This window comes from Eublepharis macularius, chromosome 17, assembly GCF_028583425.1.
Source record: "Eublepharis macularius isolate TG4126 chromosome 17, MPM_Emac_v1.0, whole genome shotgun sequence".
NCBI lineage: Eukaryota > Metazoa > Chordata > Lepidosauria > Squamata > Eublepharidae > Eublepharis > Eublepharis macularius.
In genome coordinates, this window is record NC_072806.1 from 31,378,378 (window position 1) to 31,404,854 (window position 26,477).

Consider the following 26,477-nt stretch of genomic DNA (forward strand, 5'->3'; position numbering starts at 1 on the left):
ACCTCTTTGGGGAACTGCCAGCACTGCGTTCCTGTGCGTTCCCCCTCGAAATGAGCCCTGCCTGTTACCAACCCCTGGGGAAAAACAACAGAGCGTGGACTATCCCATCATCACATTGTCCAGAGAGATTTATTTGGCTATTCCAAATCAGCCAAGCCTTTCCTTCTTCACTCTCTACTGGTCAGAGTTCTGACCAGGGCTTGCTCTTTCCAACCAACCCACATCAGTGACTCAAAACAAAACAACCCCCTCTCCTCCTCTTTACGCATCTTTCAAACAAACAACTTTTTACGTTTTGAAAACTTTCGCTTTACGACCATGAGGACAAGGATCTTAGATCAGAAAGGAAATACTAGGAAACATCAGAGATTTGATCTGGGGATGGTGAGAAATCTGTTTCCATTCCAGCCTCCTCTTCTACTTTAAGTACTCTTCTCCCCCACACCTCTCTTGTTTTTCTTATTTTCACAGATTGCGATCTCCTGGGCCTATTCTGCCTAGACAGCCCCCTCAAAAAATAACACCAAGGATTAATCACTGGTGGTGCAGGATGTCATGGCAACCTAACTTTCCACCACACGCACCCAAATAAGGCAGTGAACATCCATTTTATTAGGCTTGGGGAATTAAAAAAAAAACTGGCACTCATGCCTTCTTTTTTCCTAAACACACATGTCTTTTGTCTCAGGTTCAGTAGCCAGGTTGTGGATGCCTCACTGGCTTGAGGTGCACAGAGAGAGAGACCTGTCCTTTCCCCAGATAATTTTGTCTTTTCTACCCAGAAGGCCTACATGGTGCCCCATCTCCCTCAAGCCCCTAATTTTTCCACACAATGTCAGGTTTAATTCACTATCCCCGACTGCAACCCTCCAGAGGCCTGGATTAGATTCCAGACCCAACTAGCCAGGCATCCTGCTTCCCACAGCGGTCACCGACTGAACGGTACTGCACAGAAAATGTCCGGCAAATCCTCTGTGTCGCATCGCAGAAGGAACACTCAAGCCACCTGCAGGAGCCAGCTCTTGAACTCTGACTCAAGGCCACCCCCCACCCCGCCAGCCCCAGTCTGTTGAAAAAACCAAGCAAAAGCAGGGGGAGGGGGACAAAACAGGGAGGATAATCCGAACCACCCTTCAAACCTTGAGCAATCAAGCAAACATCTTCCAGATACCTCCGCAACACTTCGGGTGCCAAAATTCCTTTATGATTACACACAAGGCCGCAAGACTCAGGAGTGCTCACAAAGGTAGAGGTGCACTGTTTGACGTTACTAGGCCACTGGTTTTATCCCTGACTGCTCCAATGGAGAGATCTCAGACAGGAGGGCTGGGCAGCCACCCAGGTGGGTGTCACCTGGCAGCCTGGGGCTGGGGACAAAATTGGCCAGGGCCACATCAACAAGCAACGAGATCTTATTCATTCTATCCCACTTTCCTCCATTATACCTTTCTCCAAGAAAGGAGTCAGGGTTGCTGGGTTTGACAGCAACCTGGGCACCGGGCTTCACTTGCAAAATTACCTGGGCCTGCGTGCAAGGAAGCAAAGAGGGGCACGTCACAACAGCTCCTGCAAGTGGCAGGCAGGACCGATTCCAGATGGCCAGAAATTGCGGTTTTTCTGCGGAAATAATCACTTACCGGCCACACGTTCACTTTCGTCTCCATCCGCTTTGTCTCGCAGTGTGCCGTGCCATCCCGCTTCCGGATGTTCACACGGCCAACTGAGGTACCCGGGATTGGTTGTTTCCTCCCCGTCACAATTGACGTCGGGGGCCTTCATTGGTTCGCATTTCAGTTTTTTTAAAAAAAATTTTTTTAACGTGTTTTGCGCAAATGCGCAAATGTGCAGGTATGCGAATACGCAGCATCAACTTTTGTGCATTTGTGCGCATTTGCGCAGTTCGATGTGCGCAAACGTGCGACTGCGCAAATGACGCCCAGTTTAAAAAAAAAAATTAAGGGAATATTGTTGCCGGCTGGCCGGCAAAGGAGGGAGGGCCTCTCCACGGTGACGAAGCGTCCAGAAGTGTGCAAACCCGCAATACGGCGTTCACACCGTCCGCTTCTGGAGCGCAACACAGCGCCATGAACCGGAGGTAAGCAGGGACGGGACATTACGGGTTTTTACAAGTGAGGTCGCTGGAAAAGCGAAAGCACTCGCTTTATTTGTGCCCGTCTGGAATCGGCCCAGGTTGAAGCCTCCAGATTGGACAGGGCTGGCATAACTAGGCAAGCCCTCTGTCCTCTTCTGGTCCGGAGTGATAACTTTTTCTGCCATCCTGTGAAGATGCTGCCTTGGCAAACGGCTGTCTGTCTTTCACCTGTGCACACTTTTTTAAAAAAGGAAAAGCTAAGCTAAGAGGAACCAAAATAAACAAACACGCAAATCCCACACATTTTTAATTCCTTAGAGAAGCTCTGGTTCAGCCTTGATGACTGCCAGCCAATTAGCAGGTCAGCCAAGGAATTGTCACAATTTTTTTTTAAAGAAGAAGAAGAAGAAGCAGAAAGCCAGTCTGCCCAAAAAGGTCTTTCAAACCTCCTGCGCCACACAAACGAAACTCTTCTCAGCGTGTATGTTTCAAACTCAGTGTGCGACCTTTGTAAGCCACAAGCAACTGAATTCAGATCTTTGGCACAGGCTAAGAAATACCACAACATGCTCCCCGGTTTCTTCTTTCGGAACAGAAAAGAAGGGGGTGGATTCGAATAAAGAAAGATTTCTCTCTTCCGAGGCCCTTGGCATGCGTGTCAGAATTGGCCCAGACGTGAACCTTTCCGTCTGTAGAACTGCCAATCAAGCGGGGAAAAGATCTGGCCTGCATGGGTTAGTTTGCTTTCTAAGCAGTCTCCAGAGAGGGAGGGGGAAGGAGGGGGGGGCGGTTTTGCACCATGCAAAATTAGGTGGCATCTTCACTCCCATACAAATATCTGAAGCTGCTTTGCACCAAAATTAAACCGCTGGTGCATCTTGCTCAATACTATCTAACCCCACCCTCCAGTAGGGATCTGCCTCTCCACCCCTACGCCAGCAGCCCACTGGCCCGGTTATCATTTCTTGACCAGGACAGACCTTGCTAGCTTATGTTGCTCAATTGCCTTGTTTTGTAGATGGATCTCATTAGATCTCAGAAGCTAAGCAGGGTCGGCCTTGGTTAGTAAATGGATGGGAGACTTCCAATGAAGACCAGGATTGCAGAGGTAGGCAATGGCAAGCCACCTCTGTTAGTCTCCTGCCGTGAAAACCCCAGCAGGGGTCACTATAAGTCAGCTATGACTTGAGGGCACTCTCCACCACCTGCCTATGCATCCTTCCTTTGCCTGACTGGCAGCTTTTGGTTCACCTCTCCCACAACCGGGGCCCTCCCCAGATCATTGTAGGTCTCTGATCTGCAATCAACACAGCCTCTGGAATGAGGTTCCCTGGGTCTGCTGCATCTCATCTCCTGCACTGATCCTCCCAAAATGTGCAGTTCGGCCCCCTGTGCTTGTGCAGACCAGTACAGTTTCACAAAGTAGGCCTGGAACAATGAAGATCCTCTCTTGTAAGCATCATTTGTACTGGCTGAATTGTGGAGTTGCATCTCCTGACATTCAGATTCACACTGCAATGTGACTCCCCACCCCCACCCCATTTTAAGCTTAAGAGTTACGCATGTCGAAAATGAAAAATAACCATCTCCACCCTTCAGACATAGAATTAAAGAGCTGGGCTTCTTTCCAGGCAGAATGGTGGGGTTTACCCCACAGACCTAATGCTTGGCACCACTTTAATAATGAAGTGCTGCCATGACTTCTCTTCATCAACTTTCTGACATCATTTCCCCAAAATTGTGTATGTGTTTTTAAACCCAGTTTGCAGCAATCTTTCCATACCATTGGTGAAACATATACCCATGGCATGGCCTACGCACTCATACTCACCACTAGTATCTAGTTACAGGTCAAAGATGCAAATCAATCCCAGATAAGCAGGCGATGTGCAGGGGAAGGAGGCCAAGCCAAAATTCCCAATACAGGCTGATGCTGTTTGCAGGAATCTCAGAATGATAAAACCCGGATAAAACCCTTTGTTTTTAAAAAGAAGCAATTTTTTTCATTTTTTTAAAAGAGTTAAAACTTCCCCAGTGGTCCAGGAAGTTTGGTAAAATGATGCTTTGCTTGCAGTGGGATCCTTTTTTAAAAAAAAAAATCTTTTAACTGGTATTATTGAAGAAAAACCAAAGCCATCTGCTTTGATGTTGCGTCAGCTGCAGAGAAACCAAGGGCCAGATGCATCGACATGCTGGTCTCCCCGCTGGCTGGGGCAGTGGCGTTTCCATGTATGGAAATCTAGCTAGACAGCAGAAGCCGAAGGGCGAGCCACAGCAGAGTGAGAAACCCTTTGAGGAAGGCCACGTTTGATCTTCAACGGGGCAAAAAAAACCCATGCGGTCATGTCACGGGACACAGATCATCTCCAAGATTCACTTTTTCCTCTGATACGTCCTACTGAAAACCAATCCACCTCCTTTCTAGGTATGTCCTAATCCAGAACTCAACAGTCTGGCCCAGTTTGGCACTGTCAAAAAAGCCAGGATGTGCAAATCTGCCTTTTTTCTTTGTTTCTTTTTGTTTTCATACATAGTCATGGGGAGCCCATTAGTTCTCCCGTTCTTGTTGCCAGCATTCCCAATTTGTTTCTTTCTACGGCATTTTTACGCACTTGATGTGTTAAAGTAACTTTTCAGTTGTTCCCTCCCATCCCTTCTCCTTTCTATTTCAGCCCTTTTCTGAAATCTAGCCGTTGTTGCTCCAGTGTCTTTTTAAGTCCTCGCACATTCAGCCAGGAAAACATGACATTTCCCCATAAAACAAATCCCCAGCCAGCCAGAGCTTGCCAACCATGGCATACAAAGACATCCATGCGACATGCTCCGTCCTCTGCATTCTTCATTACTGTCCCTCACAGAGTTAAGAGCACCAACACTCTGCCTGCAACCCTCCACTAACATAATAATTTTTAATGAGGCATGCCGGAAATTTTGGCAGCTGATGAAATAGATTCGTACCCTGCAGGGCTTCACCTCAGAAGAGAGGCACAAATCTCCCCCTCCCACCCACAGGCTATCCCACAATTCACCTCCTCAGGGCTAGAAGGACAAATTCACAGGATCTGGTTTAATGATGGTAGTTTAGCATAACAGCTAAAATGGAACTTCCATGTGCAGACACAGTATATCTCTGATTCAGGAGTATAAAAAAACAGGGGACCAAATCACCACTGGCGACTGGCCCCCAGGTTGCCAAAGAGCTCAAGCACCTCTTCCAATGCTACAGCTCAGCTCTGAAAGCTTACTATTATCAGAAAGGCAAATAACAAATGTTAGCACACATAAAGACTCAACAGTACAGTGCAATGCCTGTGTGTGTGTATGCGCACACGTGTTATGCCTACAGAGATGAAAACCTACAGCTAACTGAGAAGGGTGGCAGAATTATCATCGCACAGTCACAAGTTTCCAGACCACACCAAAATATAAAATAAACAGCCAAAAAGATTTGCTACTGAAACAATGCACAAAACTGAAATTGGAACAGGTGAAAAAAGGATACATTTGGAATATTAATAAAAATTACATCCATTTTGGGCGCTATGCTTTACAAAAATCAACCCTGGAGGAATGGAGTAAGACAGAGTACCCAAATAGATTGCAAGAAATCAGGCACAGAATAGAGACTCATGAAGAGATACGACAGACAGCCTGCTCTGAAAGCATGCATTATTATTGCCTTTCTGAAGTGAGAATGATTTCATCACACCTAATATACAGACAGGTCAGAATTACTCACCTCAGAGGGAAGCTAGGCCAGAGCAAGAAATCAAGCAGAGGCACACAGGGTGGGGAAGGGTCTATAGCAGGGGTGGCCAAACTGCGGCTCGGGAGCCACATGTGGCTCTTCTAGACATATTGTGCGGCTCCCAGTGGTTTCTGAGTATCTCCGTGGCCATACGTTTTATTTTAGTTTATTTCCCTCCCTCCTTTCCCTCCCTTTCCTCCTTTTTCATGTCTTTCCCTCCCTCCCTTTCCTTCTTTCTTTCCCTCCCTTTTCCTTTTCTCCTTCCTTCCTTCGTTCTTTCCATGACTTTCATATATTCAATACAAATGTTGGGGTTGCCAGGTCTGACTCAGAAATTACCTGGGGACTTTGGGGGTGAAGCCTAGCAAGAATGTGACATCACTTTTGTGCTTTCACTTCCAAGTCAAAGGCCAACTGATGGCTCTTCCCAAGCTCCATCTCTTCTGATGATGTCACTTCCAGCATCTTGCACCAAAACCCCACCCCTTCCTGTGATGTCATTTTCAGGACACTCCTCCAAACCCACCGCTTGATCTGAAGTCACCTCAATGCATCATGTCTTGCGGCTCTCAAACATCTGACATTTATTCTATGTGGCTCTTACATTAAGCAAGTTTAGCCACCACTCGTCTATAGGAACAGAAGCCTTTGTTGAGTACCTCCCCTTCCAAAGACCTTTCTTACACAACCCGCCCCCTTTTCTGCCATGTCATCTTGGTAAATGCAAGCTTTGCCCCCTTCACATGCTAAGGAGCCCTTAGGGGCGGGGGGGGGGGGGGGATTTGGATCTGAGAATGTGCTCCAAATGGAAGCTCAAAGAACAGAACTCCCTGAGCATAACTGGGCCGATTCCAGATGGCCCTCCCCATTGCGAAACGTCGTGCGTCGTCGCGCAGAAAACGTGAAATATTGCCGTCTGGAATTGGCCCTGGTCAGGAGTGGAAGAACAGCCTCAATGTGGATCTCTTCACTTCAAAACGGGTAGAGAGACCGCACATGCCCGGAGCGGGGGAGAGACTATGGTCAAGAACTGCACATCTTGTGGCCTAAGTTTGCAAGGGGCATGGGCAGGTTATTTCCCCCTTTCTATTTTCTCCAACTGCCTTAAACAACCCATTCCCCCTTAAAGGCAATCTGCATGCCCTGTCTTCCTTAGGCCAAAGACGGAGTGTGTTTTTCTTTTTTAAAAAAAATACAAACGGATCTTTTTCTGCATACCTGGAGAGGTTCCAGTCTTTGCCTGTAGGTGGCCCAGTTTTTGTTTTCCATTGTCAAATAAAGAGCCCATCCAGCTCGGCTATTAGAAGAATCATCTCTAATCCTTTTTTTGAAAAAAAACTTTGCCAAAGCCAACAGATCACACAGTGAGAAAATTCTGCAGGCTAATTACCAGACCCACAAAGCAGTATCTCCTTCCCCCCTGTCCACAACCGCCTGGCCAGCACACTCACTGGGTGACTTAGGTCTCATTCGCACCCACAGCAGAACAAGGGCAGAACACCAAACCATTTCTGGCATTCCCATCCATGTTTTAAAACAATTTTCAGGCATGCAGAGGGCCTGATTCACATCAGAACCGCAGCATGCAGAACGGGGAGATGTCTCCCCCGTGCATAATTTTCCTGATCCAAAATGATGCTAGAGGCGGCTTAAACCCCCCGCCCCCCATGCTTCCCATACTTGATTTTTTGTTTAAATTTTTTTAAAAAAGGAATTCTAGCCTTTCCTTGCAGAAAACTCACACCACCTTTTGATCATGCAGGAAATACCAATATATTTTGGGCAGTCTGCCCACTTCTTCATAATTGCTTGGAGGCCTTAAAATAATTGGGAGTGGGGGAGGAACATAATATAAAATGCCTGCTCCTGCTATGTATGGATTACAAGGATCAGATGCAAAATGCATAAGAAATTCTGAGCACTAGACTAAGTCCCTTGTGCATCAGCTTCTTTGCCCTGACTCTTTAACTCTTCAAATTTCACTCTTCGGCCATGAGGACTAGAAACACATTTCTTGACCGGGTGGCTTCTAAGAACACTCAGGATTCTGTAAGAAGCCAGGGAGGGTCCATGTCCATACAGACAGGGCACTCACACCCCACACGCACATATCCCATGTTATACAATCCGCATCCAAAGGTAACAGTCTCATCTGGTACTCATTGGCTAAAATTGCTGGCTGCCTTCGATCAACAGAAGTTCTGACCTGATCAAACAAGAACAAAATTGCAATCTCTTTTGAATTTAGGCAGATTAAAACCATACCCCAGTTTCTACCCAAAAGGCTTTTTTTTTTTTTAAGTATGTAAAATACACAGGAAATTCAAGCAACATGAAACTCGAGTTTTAATATAGCAACAATTCAAAATATAGCCCAGGGAAAGAATTCCCAAGTCAAAACCTTTTTTAAAAAATTGCAGAAAAAAAGAAAATCGTGAGTGAAAGACAATGTCAAACATCACCTTGCTAACATCACCTTGCAGGCCAAAGCAACCGTAAAACTCCATTAAAGATAACAACATATTAGAGGTTGTAAAATTTCCATTAGTTAGGACTAGTTATGGACTAGGCAATGCGAATGTTATCACGATGCTTTTTCACATACTAACAGTGCAATCCGAAACAGAGTTACGCCAGTCTAAGCCCACTGAAATTAATGAGCTTAGACTGGAATAACACGGTTTAGAATTTTACTGTAAGGATCCAAACAGGAGCCTCTTATTTCAAGATTGCTGCTGCACTGTTCTGCATTTTAAAAGTTGCTCCATAGCTCTTTTGCAAGAGTTTGCAAATAAGGCTGGGTTCAGACATGCAAGAGAATGAGGAGACAAAACCTAGAGACAACTGTGTGGACTGCACCACTTCAAGCAGCCCTTAAAGGATTCCAGCTTGGAATGTTCCTTTTTCACTTGTAAGGGGGAAAACATCTATGCAACTAGCATCACGGGGAACTATGTTCCAGGTACTCTCTTTGTTTTGATACTTGTTTTCTGTTTGCAGGGAGCTTTTAAATCTAGGGGTGTATTCCAAAATGGGATCCTCCAGCTAGAGTCTGAAATGGCACAAATCAGCATGACAGGTCTCTTTTTGCACGTGTGAACCAAGCCTGAGGACTGAGGTTTCCACTGCTGTGCCATTCTTCACAATGCAACAGCTGGGAACCAAACCTGCAACCATCCAGGCTCAAGCCTAGGAGCCTTTAGCCATTGAAGGGGTGTAAAACTATTGGCTGTTGTGATTGGCAAAGAGTATGAAGCCTCTGGATTGGCCGGGCTTGATATAAATACTCAAAGCTTGGCCTGGCCTTCAGAGCAGCAACTCTGGCCACTCCAAGCGGCAGCAACTGACCTCAAGGACCCCAAAGTTGGACAAAGATGCCCAAAGCCTGGATGCAAATATGGCTGCTCACAGCCTCAGCCCTGTCCTGCTAAAAACAACTATGGATGTTACAGCAGCTTAATCAGGCACAAAGGTAAAATGAAATTCCTTTAGCTCAGCTCCACCTCAGCCACAGATTGATTTCCGGACACTAACTGGCCCCAAACTGCTCTCCGTTGCAATTCACTACCATTCCGCTGAAAATTAAACAGGGCCTTTCTCACGATGCTCTTGCGAGAGTGAAACTAAACGGAAGCTGATTGCGCCCTTTGGCTGCCATTGAATTTCAAAAACAAGACAAGGAAGGCATTAAAAAAAGCATTTTGGCTCCGACTGATTTCCTCAGGATGTGTTGGCAGGGGGGAGCGAGCAGTTTTTCCACAGCCCCGGACCTCATTTTCTTCGCTACACTGCTCAGTGTAATTAACATGGGAAACGCTGTGTTTAAACAGAGGCAGTTATGCCCATCTTCCTCAAATATTCCCTGCTTCCCACCTCCAACACCAGGGCAAATGTTGAGGGAAGACCACCATCACCCTGTCACGGATTTCACAACTAAAAAAAAAAAGAGTCGGCCTGAAAGAAGGAATTTGCAAACACAACTGCCCCTCCTCCCTCCAAAGCACGGGAACAACATGCCCATCTTCTAGTTCCCCCTTCCTGCAAAAATCTGAAGGTGGTACTGATGGCTCTCTCTTCTGCCATTAAGTGGCCAGCCCAAGCTTTTGGCCCGACGAGTTTCATGGCTGGAGGAGGTGTGATTTGAAATGGGTCTGTCCAGGGCTTTTTTTCTGGGAAAAGAGGTGGTGGAACTCAGTGGTGGAACTTAAGACTGCACAATGATGTCACTTTGGGTCAGTTGGAACAAGGGATTTTTAAAAAAGTTTAAATTTCCCTTGGCGAAAATGGTCACATGGTCGGTGGCCCCGCCCCCTGATCTCCAGACAGAGGGGAGTTTAGATTGCCTTCCGCGCCAAGCGGCGCGGAAGGCAATCTAAACTCCCCTCTGTCTGGAGATCAGGGGGTGGGGCCACCGACCATGTGACCATTTTTAAGAGGTGCCGGAACTCCGTTCCAGCGCGTTCCTGCTGAAAAAAACCCCTGGGTCTGTCCAATCCTAGTCTGAGATTCCGACCTCTACACAAAATCACACTTTCATCTTGGCAACTACTTAAGGGATACCTGAGTCTACCTTTTTCATTTCTGGTTTCAGATGCTCTCGTTGTGAGCCTTTTCATTCTATCCATTTTCTTGGTCAGTATTCCCTATTAGCTTTAAAAAAAAATAATGCAAAACTTTAGAAATCACGTTAATTTACACAAAAAAAATGGTGTCAGAAAACAGAAAAACAAAGACTCGTGTATTGGGAGGGGAAAGCAAAAGTGAAGTGAGGTTTCACATCAAAAAAGCAGGGCCAGGACACTCGATTAACATCCTTAAACTAGATCAAAACATCATGAAGGAAAAGTAGCCTCGGCAGTCCAGGGTCTCATGACATTCCGGGGATTTGTCAAGGATTCCTTGGACATAGGAATGTTGTACTCAGGCTTCCAAAGGGCTAACATCATACCCACCCTTGCAAGCTATTTATTTCCCTGGGAGATCCGAGTTATAGGAAACACACACCTTTACCCAGCTAAACGGCAGCCATTCACTGCCACATTAATTTCAGGGATCAACTTCTTCACTGTTCTCACCAGGGCTTTTTTTCTGGGAAAAGAGGTGGTGGAACTCAGTGGGTTGCCCTTGGAGAAAATGGTCACATGGCTGTTGGCCCCGCCCCCTGATCTCCAGACAGAGGGGAGTTTAGATTGCCCTCCACAGCGCGGAGGGCAATCTAAACTCCCCTCTGTCTGGAGATCAGGGGGCGGGGCCAACAGCCATGTGACCATTTTCAAGAGGTTCCGGAACTCCGTTCCACCGCGTTCCAGCTGAAAAAAAAGCCCTGGTTCTCACTGTGTCACAAAAGCAACTTTTTACCTGCGCATTACACAGACATACTGGTGTTATGCAACTTCGGCATATGGAAAGCCTGGGTTGAAGAAGAGCCATCTCCTAATAATCTTGTACAATCATAGTTTAATTTGAACAGGAAGCACTTACCTGGTTGGCCATTCAATACTCGCATTGAATCTAGAATTCCTCCTTGGCACCCCAGAAGAGCCAAGTGCCAGCTCAACCCTGGCACAACCTCAGAGCAAGCCAGCCAATTGCTCCCAATCCATGAACCTAACTTAGAGGTCCATGAAAGCGCACCAATGCACCAGTCCGCCAATCAGTCCCCCAATCATTCAGATTGCCAGTTGGCTACAGCCACAACAGATCTGCCCACCTCTTACCTCTGAAACTTTCCCACCATCTCCCCAACTGGTCCAGTTACCTTTTAAAAGCTTGTAGCATGACAAAACATCCTACTATATAAAAGACGAGCCATATTGGTGATGATTCACTTTTTATCCCTACAAAGGTGCACTAGCAGGCCCCTCTGTGAGGATAAAAAGTGAGTCATTGGTAACCCGTCTTGCCTTCCCACTGCCAGGGTGGCCTCTTCAGGGCCTCTGGAAGCCTGGGAAGGCCCAAGGCAGTGGCCCGGCCCTCCAGAGACCTGAGAAGGCCCAGCATGATAGCAGGAAGGCCCTCTGGAGGCCTGGGAAGGCCTGAGGTGGCGGCCTGGCCCTCCAGGGGCCTGGGAAGGCCCAGTGTGGTGATGGGAAAGCCCTCTGGAGGCACGGGAAGGCCTGAGGCGGTGGCCCAGCCCTCCAGAGGCCCAGAAAAGCTCAGTGAGATGGCGGGTAGGCCCTGCGTGGTGGCAGGAATGCTCGGTGCAGCAGCCCAGCCCTCCAGAGGCAGTTTTCTACAGCACGTTGTTTACACAATGGGCTTAGTTGCTAGTTCTTTTCACAACACTTCAACAGCTATAGAGGTCTCATTACAAGGTAGCCCAGAGCTCTTATATCCAGTAGTTAGAAAGGCTTTACAAACTGCGTCTAGCATTTATCTGCAAGAATTCCTTTTTTCCTAGCTTTTTTTATTCTATCATGGGAGCAAATGGGGGGGGGGAGGGGCGGTATCTCTATTCTCTTCTGCAAATCAGCACATTTTATGATCTGAACGTATGCAGCTGCTCTAAACTGAATGGGGACCTTGGTCCATCAAGGTCAGTATTGTCTACTCAGACTGACTGCAGCTCTCTGGAGTCTCAGGCAGAGATCTTTCACATCACCTACTACCAAGTCCTTTTAACAGGGGATGGCTGGGGATTGAACCTGGAATTTTTTGCGTGCCAAACAGATGCTCTACCACTGAGCCACGGTCCTTCCCCTATTTAACCCAATACCCCGTTTATCTCTCTACAACCACTACAAGCTCCTCAATGGATTGTCCATAACCCACAGCAGGGAAATATTTCTCCGCCACATGTGGAACTGCTCTTCCCAGGTGGGAAAAATCCACATGTGCTGGGCTTCTGTGGGCGCTCGTTTGTCTGAAAAGTAACAGGAAAGTGATGAGACGCATGTACATTTTATTATCCTTCCAACCTCTGACGTCACCACCGGAAAAGCCGCACTTTTACGCAAGGATCTTTTTTGCTCAACGTGAGACTCTGCATCTGGGCTGGCCACTGGCTCGCCAGATTCCAGCCAGATGTCGGTGAAACCGTAGCCTTCCTGGAGAAAAATGCCGCTAAGGAATCTTACCTTACTCCCCCAATGTTCTGATACTAGCACAATTCATTCAGAGGAGAGAGAAAAACACTCACAAACAGATACATGCAGTGTTTTACCCCAGAACAGAGAGAGTCACGGAAAAGCGTATCCAAAACCAAGAGCAAACCATGACTTACTTACTATACCGATTTAAACATACAGTATACCAAAATAATACAATAGCAGCAAAAAGCTTGCAGTAATTTATACACAGGGCTTTTTTTCAGCAGGAACGCGGTGGAACGGAGGTCCGGAACCTCTTGAAAATAGTCACATGGCTGGTGGCCCCGCCCCCTGATCTCCAGACAGAGGTGAGTTTAGAGTGCCCTACGCGCCGCCGAGTGGCGCGGAGGGCAATCTAAACTCCCCTCTGTCTGGAGATCAGGGGGCGGGGCCACCAGCCATGTGACCATTTTCTCCGAGGGCAACCCACTGAGATCCACCACCTCTTTTCCCAGAAAAAAAGCCCTGTTTATACATAAAGAATTCCAAATGAAAGAATAGTAACCGCAACGGGTTTGCTAGTGAGGATTCCCGTTTCTGATATCTCCTTCTTCCTGGCAGTTACCACAGAGATGAATCAAGGCATGTCACGTATCAATTTCCATGCACAGCGGCCGCTCACTCAATGGTGTGTCGACATACCTTGATTTTGCTGCTACTGGAAGTTGGATTATACTTCCGTACTTTGGGTTGTCACTTATGAAGTCAGAATTTGTACTCTTTTGTACTCTGTGGTATATGGAGGTGCGGTTATTTGAAGCTAGCTTTTGCACCTTAAGACTGAGAATTGATTAGCACTTTTGCACTTTGTATTCTATTTATTGTATGATGCTGCTAGCTGCTTCATGTTCTGTACTTTCCACGAATTGACTGTTGCCAGCAATATAACCATTTAGAGTTTATTTTGAATTGTTATTGATTCTATGATATAAAAGACTTGTATTATTTTGGTATACTGTATCTTTAAATTGGTATAGTAAGTAAGTCACGGTTTGCTCTTGGTTTTGGATTGCTTTACCCCAGAGCAAATTTTCTACCACTGAGCCACGGACCCTCCTCAAGGCCACTGTGAGGAGGGGGTAGATGGGGCTGACCTAGTCACACTTCCCCAAAGCAGATTGCCACCCAGGCAGAGTTACCAATCCTGAGTAACATTTCTGCACTGGCAACCAAACAGGGCCAGATTCATCTTTGGGGTATCCAGTTGCAGAATCCTATTGCTTCTAAACAAAGTTCAGCTGTTGCTTTAGCCTGAAAACAGCAAGGGTCAGGTTGAGGGGGAGGGTCTACAGCACAAACCTGCTATTCTTTTACCATTTAACATTCAAATAAAATAAATAAATAGAAGGGCTGTGTTGCGTCCCCCAGAATTTTAACTCTCTCCCTCATGCTACTTCTAAAGATTTGAAATTCCTTCCTCTAGCAAAGACAAAAGGGATCAGAGTGCCTTTCGACCACAGATTACTAAGCAGTATTTTTAATAATAATAATAATAATAATAATAATAATAATAATAATAATAATAGCGCTTATATACTACTCCTCTGGACAGATTAGTGCCTCACCCAAGTGGTGAACAAACTAGTGTTATTAGTATCCCCACAATACAGAGCTGGGGCTGAGAGGAGTGACTTACCCAAGGCCACCTACAGAGCTCATGGCAGTAGTGGAATTCGAACCAGCAGAGTGCTGATTCACAGCCCAACCACTTAACCACTGTGCTAAAAATACAATGCTACTCTCAGCCCAACAGACTGGGAGGCAGTTGTCCGGGGGAGGGGATCTAATTTAAAGGCTTCACTCCCATTAAAAATGCATTTCAATTCAAAATCACACGATGCCAGCATTTCATCTATACTAATCAGCAATACAGTAGTGTATTTTTTCCTGCAGAAAACTTTCCACTTCTGAAATGTGTAAAAACTAATTGCTATCAGAATGAATGGCTACAGCACTGGACAAATTGGGCAGTTTCAGGTTACATTTAGCGTTTTAAAAAGGTTGCTAGCAGGTCTATTTAAACAGATAAGAACACCTACAGTCTGAAAACCACATAAAGGGGCCTCTGTAGAACTTATTTTTCTTAATCAGATATTTTAGTTGAGCTACTCCTGTTTGCTGCAGATGCTTCTGCGATTACTCACAGCAAGCGAAATTAACACGCTGTGTTTTTTAGTGCGTGTACTAAACAGAAGTCAAATCTAGATGCTAAATCAATCCAAATCAATTGGTACAGTAAAACTTCCTGGAAAAGCCATGTTCCTGATTAAGAAACAACAGCCTGGTTCACACCAAAGCTCCATTTAGCCAAGCATCCTGTTTCCCAAAGCGATCCGATGTTCCCAGAAGCCCCACAAACAAGGCACTGCGCCCAAATGCTCTCCACTGGTTACCCTCAAACTGGTATACAGACATGTATTGCACCGAAACATGGAAGTTCCATTTAGCCATCTCGGCTAACCGCTATTGAAGGGCTCTATATTAAAGTGTCTAGTTCCCTTTTAATACCAGTCAGTGGCCTGTGAGTTCCGCAAGGTAAGCACACCCCATGCGAAGGAGCAGTCCCTTTTTTCTATTCCATCTTTTTTTATATATATAAATGATCTTTATTGGATTTTATAGTGGGGATAAGGGTTACAACAAGACAAAAAGGTTTCAATACCAGATTCGTGTACAAGACACATATCCATCCATCCATAAATACAGCAAGACATTACAAACCCAGTTAACGCCCCTTCTACCTTCAAGCTTCCCTTTTAATCTCTGCCATCATTATTTACATTCTGTGCTTTCTTATCCACTTTACTCTATTTCTTAATTCATTTCTAGTAATTCTTTCCTTTATATATATATGATGCATAAATCGCATTTCCAATCCCTTACATTTTAACCAAAATTGTCAATCCCTTAGTCATTCCAGGAATAGGAGATAAAAATAGAAAAATAGAGAGAATAAGCAGAAAGATAAATGATTCTTATTATATATCAATATAGGAAAAAGGAACATTTTTATACCAGTTTTCCCTCATTCTCTCCTCTTTTTTAACCCAGCCATCTTTTAGAGATAAGGAGAGCTGCCAAAATATAACTCGCAGATAAGCCGCGCTTGTTACAAGCCATTCACTTGGTCAGCAATGGTGGAGATGAGTTTTTGAAAAACCAAGGATAGCAAGTCCTAAGAGACCTGAATTAATTATATAATTTTTATAACTTTTAATTTTTAGAAAGTGCGAGTGCAAAAAGTGTAAACCATTTGTATATTCTAATATCAAAAAAGCCCCAAACAATCACTATTTCCAATGAAGGACAAGACCATAAATATCCAAGTCCAATTCAAACCAATGCTTGTCTGAAGGTTAGTATCACAGTTCATCAGTTAAGTAGCATAGTTCATAGAAAAAGTCCATAGGTTATATTCATGCTTTCTTCTGCATTCTAAAAGTTGCTCCATAGCAATAGTTTTTCCCAATTGATTGAGCAGAAAATTCTCTTTATTTTTTTTTTTAAAAGGCTACCAATTACTTTTTTTAAAAGCATACTGCAGAGTACTAAAAACTTGTGAACTATTTTTTGAGGCTTGGGGCAAGAGATAAATCTAAACACACAGCTTTCTTAGAGCTCAGGGATCAGTTACAGAGTCCTGTGCCGCAGAAATATTATAACAAGCTCTTTTTTTGGCGAAGAAGAAAAAACATCTGTCTAACATCTGGATAAGAGCAGCCAAGCCCAGCTCCTAGATTTGTGTGGGACTTCAGGGCATCTGTGCACAACACCTGGCCACTAAAGGTGGCATCTCCCCCCCATAAACCCCATAAATAATATCAGGCGAGGTGTCTGCTGCTGCTGGGCAGAGGCCAACCTAAGCTGCTTGCAGCGTGACTCATCCATTGTTTCAATGGGGAAGAAAAAAAGAACTACTCAATATGCTCGGTTGGAAAGGGACACCAAGAGGTTACTTAGGGCCTCTTCCCCAAGCCTCCTTCCTGACCTGCCTGACAGACCCCGCCTCTTTGGAAAGTCACCATCATTCTGTGGGCAAACCACCTTTCCCTTTAGTATTGGTTACATTCACAATTTTGCTTGTAGACATTTAGATTTCATAAATATGCCAAATAGTACAGTTTTCTATGACAGCTATATGATAACAACACATTTTATGTTGCTAAAGCAGTAAAATAAGCCTAGGGTTAAGAAAACAAGTCTAGTGTATGTTTCATGTTTGCCCCAAGTTTCTGTATTTTTCCGGGGGGGGGGGGGCACACATATTTCTCCATGGATTCAAAATTTCTGGAAGTTTTACAGCTCTAAGGGCCAAGCTACAAGTGACGAATGACACTTGAATGGCAAGTGAACAAACTCACTCCCTGTTCGCTTGCGCTCCGCTTGCGCTCCACTCGATCACACAGTGATCACATAGTGATCGAGTGGAGCGCAAGTGGAGCGTAAGCGAACAGGGAGGAATACAAATACAAATACAAATACTTGGGGCCAAGCTACAAGTGACGAATGACACTTGAACGGCAAGTGGAGTGTAAGTGAACAGGGAGGAATCCACGTGAGTCTGTTCACTTGCCGTTCAAGTGTCATTCGTCACTTGTAGCTTGGCCCTAAGTGAGCTGGGAAAGGGTGGAACTGGATGAGATGCATGGCCACCACTGAGATCCCTCTTCGCTGGATTCAGTAGGGCCTTCAGGTAGGCACTTGTCCTCCACCCACCCGCCCCACCCTAGTCTCTTGCATATTCTTCTGGGGATTTTTGTCCCCCAGAGCCGCTGCTCTGCTCTCACTCCTCTCTGGCTTTCCTTGCTACCTGCCCTGTGTTTTGGTACTATTGAGCAGTGAAGAAAGTTGTTTGGGAGAGTTCAAGGAAGAAAGAATGACTGTGGTTGTCAGGTCTGTCATCCATAGTCCTTCCATCTTTCTTGTTTTGCTGTAATTATTCAGTGTGTGTGTGTGTGTAGTTTTTCACACAGGCCAGTTTGCTCCTGGGAAGACAGCGTGCTTATCTCGAATGGCTCACCACAGCGGCCTTGGGACGGTTCTCTCCTATTCTCCCACTGACTGACTATGCCCAGCTGGGTCCTGCGGGCAGGGGGCTCCCAGGGAAGGACTGGAACTTTGTAGCAAGCCTCCCCTACGTCGTTCTCAGCAAGAGATCTATGTACACCCAGTCGCTTATATTGCTTCTGTAGAATCTATGGACATATATACACTTTAGTTTTGATTTTTCCAATAAACAACCTTGACTCAAGAGAGCTTGGATTTCTTGCTGCAAGGGGGGAAGTCAGCTACTACGTATCCTGTTTTCCATAGCCTGACAGTGGTGGAGAGTGCCCTCAAGTCAGAGATGACTTATGGCAACTCTAGTGGGGTTTCATGGCAAGAGACTAAGGGGGGCACAAAGTGTGATTGGCAAGCCTCTGTGGCCAGATTTCTCCCCTCTTCCAAGTCTTCTGCTGTTCCCAGAAGGTTCAGGGAAGAGGAGGCTATGTTAGTCTGTAGTAGCAAAATAGTAAAGAGTCCAGTAGCACCTTAAAGACAAACCAACTTTAGCATAAGCTTTCAAGAATCACAGTTCTCTTCGTCAGATGCATCTGATGAAGAGTACTGTGATTCTCAAAAGCTAGTGGAAATACGGTGGGAAAGAGAGAGCTGCAACCTTCTATGCTACCTTACCGTATGTACTTTAGTTTAGGTCATCTGAGAGGAAGTAAAAAAATAAAAAGTTCAAACACAGAAAACATACATAGTAAAGAAAAGAAAAGTTCTGGGCGAGGGGACAGAGACATACAATAGTAATAGGGCTAATTAGCTGAAAAGTTAAATTTTATGCCACTGAAAACAGTGATCTCTTCAATTGGGACCACAAGTTCCACCCATCTATTGGTCTGGTGTGGAACCAGTGGAGTATGTGAGGATACTAGCACAACCTCTCTTAGCTGTGCCACGACAATAGTTCTTTGAACTGGCAAGACCACCTGAGGGACCCACAGATAGTGTCAGGCACAGAGAAACCCACAGACCTATAGTCAGCAACTAGGAGAAGAAGGAAGAGGTAACCCCACACATTTCCCCACAACAGACTGCCAGCATGACTCGCTGCAACAGTCTTCACATCTATCGCGCCTACTAAGGGAGACACCAGTTGGTGTTTATTACGGGGCAGATTTGGCCCCAGCGGTATCCAACGGCTGACCCCTTCCAAAGATATATATGGCTGGACTGCGCATATACTAAAACTGGAAAGATACTGAGAAGACTGGCGTGGACTTTTCTAGAAAATATTTTTGGTTTAAAGACACCCTCTTCAAATCTGAATGTGCACAGAACCCTCGTCCATGTTCTTTAGAAATTTGATCTAGGCGACGTAATTGGCACTTAAAAGCTTACAAAGATGGACGCTGTTATCCCTGGATTAAGGGTTTGTTCCAACGCTCCGTCCCTTCTGCAAGAGTCTGGGAGCATACACCATCTGGCCTGGAACTACTTTGCACTCGGCAGGAAAAAAAGCAGATACGAACCACACAACGCTTTCTGGGAGAGCCATTTTTAAGAGGCCTCATCGTTTCTTTATAATGAAATGTTTTCTTGCAGGAGGGGTGGGGCACAAAGCATAAAGTTCACAGCAACGTCTAATGACTTCCCTCGAACCTAAACACTCTTGTGGGGCTTTTGGCAAAGAGCAGGTGCCAGATCCAATCTTCAGCTGTCTTGTAAGGAAACTTATTAGAAACCAGGGGCCTCTTCACAACAGAGTGCGTGGACTGGTGAAATGATTGAAGAAGCCAACGTTCATAAATAGAAATGCAGGCAGCAGAAGGATCCCAGAAGACCAGACTTTTCACTTTTTTATTCTACACATAATTAACTCGTGGACTCACTACCATCAGACGCAGAGAAAGCCGATAAAAAGGGTTAGGCGGCATATGGGAGTATAGGACTATCCACGGCTGTTTGCTAGGATAGCCAAATAGAGCTTCCAAGCTCGGAAGTAGTCTACCTTAGACACTGAAGACAACAACGAGAAGGCTAGGGATATTGCCTTCAAACTTTGTTTGTGGCCTTTCCAAAGGCATTTGACTGTTCACTGTTGCAAACAGGGTGGCTGGGCTAAATGGACCGTGGAGTAATCCAGAAAAGCCCAGGCTTATAACCAGCAGGAGCGAAAATGAAAGAGGAAGGCAGAGCACTGAACAATAAAGGCAACACTCTGATCACTCTCTCAGGCTGTCACCAGAGATCCAGTTCAAGACTAAAAAATCTCAAGGAAATGTTCAAGAAACCAGCACAACACACCACAAAAACAGCATAAAACACCACTCAGCAACTTGAAATGATAGTCATAACACAATTCTCAGGCCAGAAGCAGGCCATTCAAAAGTGGGAATTCGGTTAAAAAGCTGGGATAAAGAGAAATGTTTGGTCCTGGCACCTAAAGGAAAGGAAAGTAGGGTGCCAAGCGAGCCTCAAGAGGCAGGGCATTCCACAGGTGAGGAGCCACCACTGAAAAAACCGCACCTCTGCAGGCAGAGGCACAGAGAACAGGGCTTAGAGAAGAATCTTAACTGGCTGACTGGACAGTACAGGAATCTCTGTTGTTTGCATGACAGACATAGGTTTTAACAAGTCAAATGCTCATCAGCTTCACCTAAGGTTGCCAGCTCTAGGTTGGGAAATTCCTGGAGATTTTGGGGGGGTGGAGCCTGGAGAGGGCAGGGTTTGGGGAGTGGAGGGACCTCAGTGGGGTTAGAGTCCTCCCTCCAAATCAGCCATTTTCTCCAGGGGAACTGATCTCTGGCCTGGAGATCTGTTGTAATTCCAGATCCCCAACCACTACCTGGAGGCTGGCAACCCTAGAAGCCTTCACCATTCATGCTTTATGTTGGTCACCATGTTTTTTAAAAAAGATAGATCACCACCTATACATTCTCTGTTCGCAATGGCATAAGTCTTATCTTCCCTTTTGTTAAACTGCAAACTGGTGTGAAAGAACCTCTCAAGAACCTCCCAAACGTTTCCTGAGTATAAATATGCCCCCGAAAGCGAAAGGAATCTAAAAAAACAACACAGAAGGGCATCACATTCAGCCACCTTGCAGCTTTCAAAGCCAATTATCTTCCAATTTAACCTGAAAGGAATTAATTTTCCTTTGCGTGTGCAACAGTCGAGTTAAACCGCAACAGCCATGCGGCCTGTGCTTCTCCCCCACCAGTTTCCAGGGCCACGTCACAGTCAAATGTTGCCAGACTTTGCCAAAGTACTGCCTGCCTCGTGCACCTCACAATCGTGTCAGCAGCCCACCAATAAATGTCACTGACAGGGACAGTCAAAGTCCACTTTTATTTACATCAATTGAAGTACAGAACAGGGTACGCAAATTTTCAGGCTGTACAGAACTCTTCCTCAGACTAGATGTTCAAAAGACATTTTAAGGGGGGCTGTTTCTGAGTGGGGGAAATGTTGTTATATGCTGCACTCTGTTCCCAGGTTAAAGGAAGACTTTGCTGATTAATTAGGTTAGAAACAGGATTAGCATTTTCTTCCTGCAACAAACAAACATGGCAACCCCCAGAACAAATTACAGAAAAGTATCCTTAATTACACTGCAGACAATTTTGAAGCGATATGTGACACTTGGCCCTGTACATCAGCGTCTCCCAAACTATCCAAGCTACTTGGTTTTCTGAATTAAAACTGGAGGCATATTCCACCCCACAAAAAAGAGTTTACCGAGGAAAGAACACAAATTGACCACCCTTTGAGAACTCAACTCTTGTGCTTCTAAAGGAGTCAGAAGTCACTTTCTTCTTAAATGAAAAGACGTGTGTACCGAACAGTGACTCAGGCAGAGATGCAACAAGCAGTCTCCTCAGATGATGTGCAATTGTGCTGGGTATCTGCATTAGGTGTGACAGAATGACCCAATCATACCAGAAGCCAAAATGGGGCAAACCATGCTAATGCTGGTAAAGGACAACTGGGAGGCACAAGGCCGAACAATAAAGCTACCAAGACACAGTGAAAAGCCACCTGTATAAACGGGTTCACAAGAGGCTTGGGTCCCATTACCCAATTTGGGAATTTTGGCTTACCGACACTACATACCTGAAGCTGAATGAAACAAATGTTCTCTGAGATCTACAAACAGCACCCTATGCCTTCCGTTTCCTTTTTTAAAAAGAGATTTCAAATGAGAAAACATCAAGGTAGGAAGGTGAGGAAGGAAGGTGACTTCTCCGGCCGTTTTAGAAGTTCACTGGTTTACTTTCACAACTCCCACCCCCAAATTAACGGAAAGAACAGTACAGAAGAGTTCTTTCAGGGTGAAAAGTTGGGTGGTCTACAGCTGATTAAAATATGTCCGAAACCAGCTCTTTAAGGCAGATGCAAATTAGAACACCACTTGTGGACTTCAAACACCATCTAATTTCCTCCACAACGATAAATTGACTGCCAGGAAAGCAAACAGCCTCCTCCCCATAGCTGAGCCCCCTCCAAAGCCACACCTACATTCTGCCAGCAACACCTCTTCACATCCCAGCTCACATTTTTGACATATTTCAATGTATAAAAAGCTGCCAAGCAACTGGCACGGTTCATTTGAAGCACCTTACTTAACAGCAAAGCAAACCTGCACAGGGGACTGTTAGTCTCTGCTGAGGGGAACCTGGTTATAGTCCCACAAACCCTTCAGTGAACTCATTTTGCTGAAAAGAGGGTTTAATACATGCTGGAGTTCTGAAGAAACTGTACAAATGGTGGTATCAGAATCTTGATTCCTATGAATCTGAGCTTTCATTTTAATCCTTTTTGGTTTCCACAAGGAACGGGCTTGTGTGGTTTTCCTACTATTTGTGTGGCTGCTGATAAATCACAGAAGCAACGGGCCATCCATATAGCAGGTCCCCCCTCAATTTCCCTGCCCCTAGTTCCCCCAGCAGCTGTGACCCCCCAGTCCACTGGGGGTTTTAAATTTATTTTTAAAAATCAGCACTAGAATATCATTATATCAATATACTGTTTAACAACAGTCAAATCCCTTTTTTTAGAAAAGCAAAGCTGTAGCCCCTACATGGAGTTATACCTTTCCCCTTATATATCCACAAAGGAAAAGGCTAGATGCTTTTTTTTAAAAAAAAAATGAAAGCTGGGAATTTAGCTGTTGTTACAATAGTATACCAATATTCTACAATTTTTTTTAAAAAAAAAGGTAAAAGGCCCACAGGTAACAGGGGGAGGAATTGGCCTCCGAGGGGACAAAATCTGGAAAAATGGCTGCCATGTGTGTGTGGAAACCCGAACTTTCCCACACACGGCAGCCATCCAAGCTTTACTGGAATCTTTCCCAAAATTTCAGATCGAACCAGGGTTGAGGAAAATGGGAGAAAAGCTGGGAAAACCTGGAAGGTGAAATAAAACACCACAATGCCATGGAAACGCAGGGGGGAAACTCACTTCCAAATAGTGTTGAGCCCAGAAAACCATTGTGGAAATGGCTCTTATGATGCAAAGAATGATGTGAGCAAGAGAGAAAGACTGCAGAGTAAAAGTTCTAGAAATCAGACCTTCAGGAACCTGCAGAGACCCTGGGGCAAGAGATCCTTGCAAATAGAAGAACAGGAATAAATGATAGAAAGTTCGGAACGATAACAAAAACCAGTCAAAATCAAAAAGAGTCCAGTAGCACCTTTAAGACTAACCAACTTTATTGTAGCATAAGCTTTCGAGAATCACAGAACTGTGATTCTCGAAAGCTTATGCTACAATAAAGTTGGTTAGTCTTAAAGGTGCTACTGGACTCTTTTTGATTTTGCTACTACAGACTAACACAGCTAACTCCTCTGCATCAAAAACCAGTCAGACTGGCTTAATTCAAACTCAGCTCAGCCATTATCTAAATCAGAATACAACAGCACTAGATTTGCCCAATACTTCAGCAGTGCCAGAACCTCTGAGCAAATCTGGTCTAACCCAGCACCCGGGCAAATAAACTGGAAATATTGACTAGCTCGCCCCCAAAATATCGAACTTGCTGTGATAAGTCATGTGTGACCAAAAGAAAAAAAAGAACCAGTATCTGTAAAGCTTGCTTGCCGGGGAGCCCTTGCTACAGGCAAGCCAGCTATAAAGAATTCCAGCGTAATTGAGGCTGGGGGTGGTGGTTTTCCACTGCAGAAAGCCATTGTCTGTTTTGAGCTGCTCCTGGTCTCTTCCTTGCTATGCTAATTTAGCACTCTAATTTAAACATGATCCCTGCACCGTAAAGGACCACCCCTATCATGACCTTCTTGCATTTCCTCGTTGTCCCCCCCCCCCCCGCCCCACTTACCATTTTTTCCTACCGCCCACAGAAATCTTTGCCACAATAAATTTGTTAATTTCAAGATGCGGCAGAAATCTCCACGGGTTTCACTACCGAGACAGTAGTCCCGAAACAAATCTGGCTCCTGCTAAAATTCTATGAAACTTTTATAATCTGCTACCAGTCAGTGTAGATTTTTTTCCATTTATCTATGTCATATGTCTCTGGACACACATTCCAGAAAATTCATCCCCCCCACCCCGGCCACATGCATCTATCTGCTGGTATGCAGTCAGGTTAACTTGCAAGAAAACTACAACCAAGCTCCAGGGGCACTGAAGAAAGGGACCCCACGGGACCCCTCCCTCCAATGTGTTTAACCCACCTACTTCACCAACAACAACCAGTGTAGAATTGCTGACATCAACAAGTCTCTGCAAGGAAAAGCACAACACCCACACATGCAGCTTCAACAGAATTGCACACACGTCAGGCCTCAATTACTTGATCACTTCTAAGAGTAAGGATCACTCTACACTGTAGAGTCTGTAGAGTCTACAGGCAGAGCAGTTGCTATAAAAGCAGCACAAATTTGCTTCTCTTAAGCATTTCCATCACAGGTAAGTCACAAATGATTACCATAAAGGCTGCTTCCTCATGGAGACAATTTTCTCTGAAGCTTTCATTGCTGATATGCATGGCATAGTCTGCACTTTTCCCCTTATAACAATAAAACAAAAAGGGCCAGAGACTGACTTTAAAAAAACAGACACTGGGAACTAGTTGATCATGACTACAGATAGTTATCATTCCATAAGCCTCCAAAGAAGTTCCTATTTTGACATTTCTTCCTAAATTTTAAATATTTCTAAAAAGACGACCAAATTAGGTTTAGGAAAGAGGACGGAAAACATAGGAACAGGACAACACCACTGCTATAAGGAAGCCAAGCCAGAGGAAAAGATCCAGTGGATCCACAGCCACATTTGCCCAGGCAAACAGGCTTACACTACCTCCCTCTGCCATTCAGCTTGACATGAAAGACTCAGACCTGGAAGGTAGAACATCCTTCCCCCCCCACAGAGGAGAGACCAGAGTGCATCTACACAAACAGGCAATTCTACAGTATTTTCACCCCAATGTCTATTTGGGCTTTGAGAGCCAGAAGGAACTTAAGCCAGTGCTGAAATGCTACTACAAAAACAAAAGGTAATTCCCTAATAAGACCCTCGCAGCTCATTTTTAAAGCTGTTATTAACAGCATACGTTTGCTCTCGATCCCCCTTTTAGACAAAGCTCCTCCAAGACACGGGAACCGCCTCCAGGCAACTGCCTGGCCAGTCTCACCTGCAACCACATCATATTTCCCCAGGATAGGAAAAGGCCGAGACATCCCACGGAGTCCCTCATGCCCCCAGGAAGCCTTTCTGCTCATAAATCAGTAGTACGGAGACCCCAAAGGGACCCAAACACAAGAGTCTCCCTGGGAAACGTGCCAGGGAAATGCGCCTCCTATCCCAAGAGGCCAGGATTTTTCTCCCTCTTTAGCACTCCCCCTTCCAATCAGGATTCAGGTCCAGCAGCACCTTAAAGTCTACCTGGAGATCTAGTTGGTCTTTAAGGAGCTACTGGACTGGGAATGAATCTTGCTCTTCTACTGCAGAAGAACACAACTGGTTTTGGGAACTAGTTGGGCACTGGGGGGCAGGTTGAGACTGGCCAGGGTGCACCCCACAAGAGGAAGGGCCTGCCAGGAGGGTTTAAAGCCAGGTGGACGGGGGGGGAGTGAGAGAGGGACAGACCTCCTATCCCAAGATAGGGATAGGAGGTCTGGATCTTCTGATCCAGTCTGCTCATCCTAAAAATTAAATCCTGCCCTCAAGTCATAGTTGAGTTATGGGGCGCCCCCCAACCCCGTGAGGGTTTAAACCCAGGCTCAAAAGTGGAGCTGCATCCACTCAGCCGAAGAAACGATTCTGCAGCGCTCCGGCTGTACGTTTCCACACAGAGACGCTGTTCGCGCGAACGAGCCCCGCTTCCAGTCGCATCCGCGGGAACGGCCTACCCGAGGCTCGGTTCGCTTTCCCGGAGGGCGAAAGCCTTTCCAACCCGGCCGCGGAAAGCGCCTCCCCGAAGAGTGGCTTCGGACTGCCTCCCTACCCCGAAAGCCTCGGGCGCGTTTGGAAACGGAGTTCCTCGGGGCGGGAGGAAAGCGAGCGGGCGACGCGCGGCTGCCCGGGAAGCGCG

At 45.6% G+C, this 26,477-nt stretch overlaps 1 protein-coding gene across 1 annotated transcript in view; it reads right to left on the reverse strand.

Annotated features, from left to right (window-relative positions):
* Positions 1-26,477, reverse strand: part of NXN (nucleoredoxin) — a 90,469-nt gene that overhangs the window by 63,421 nt on the left and 571 nt on the right. The window lies entirely within an intron of this gene.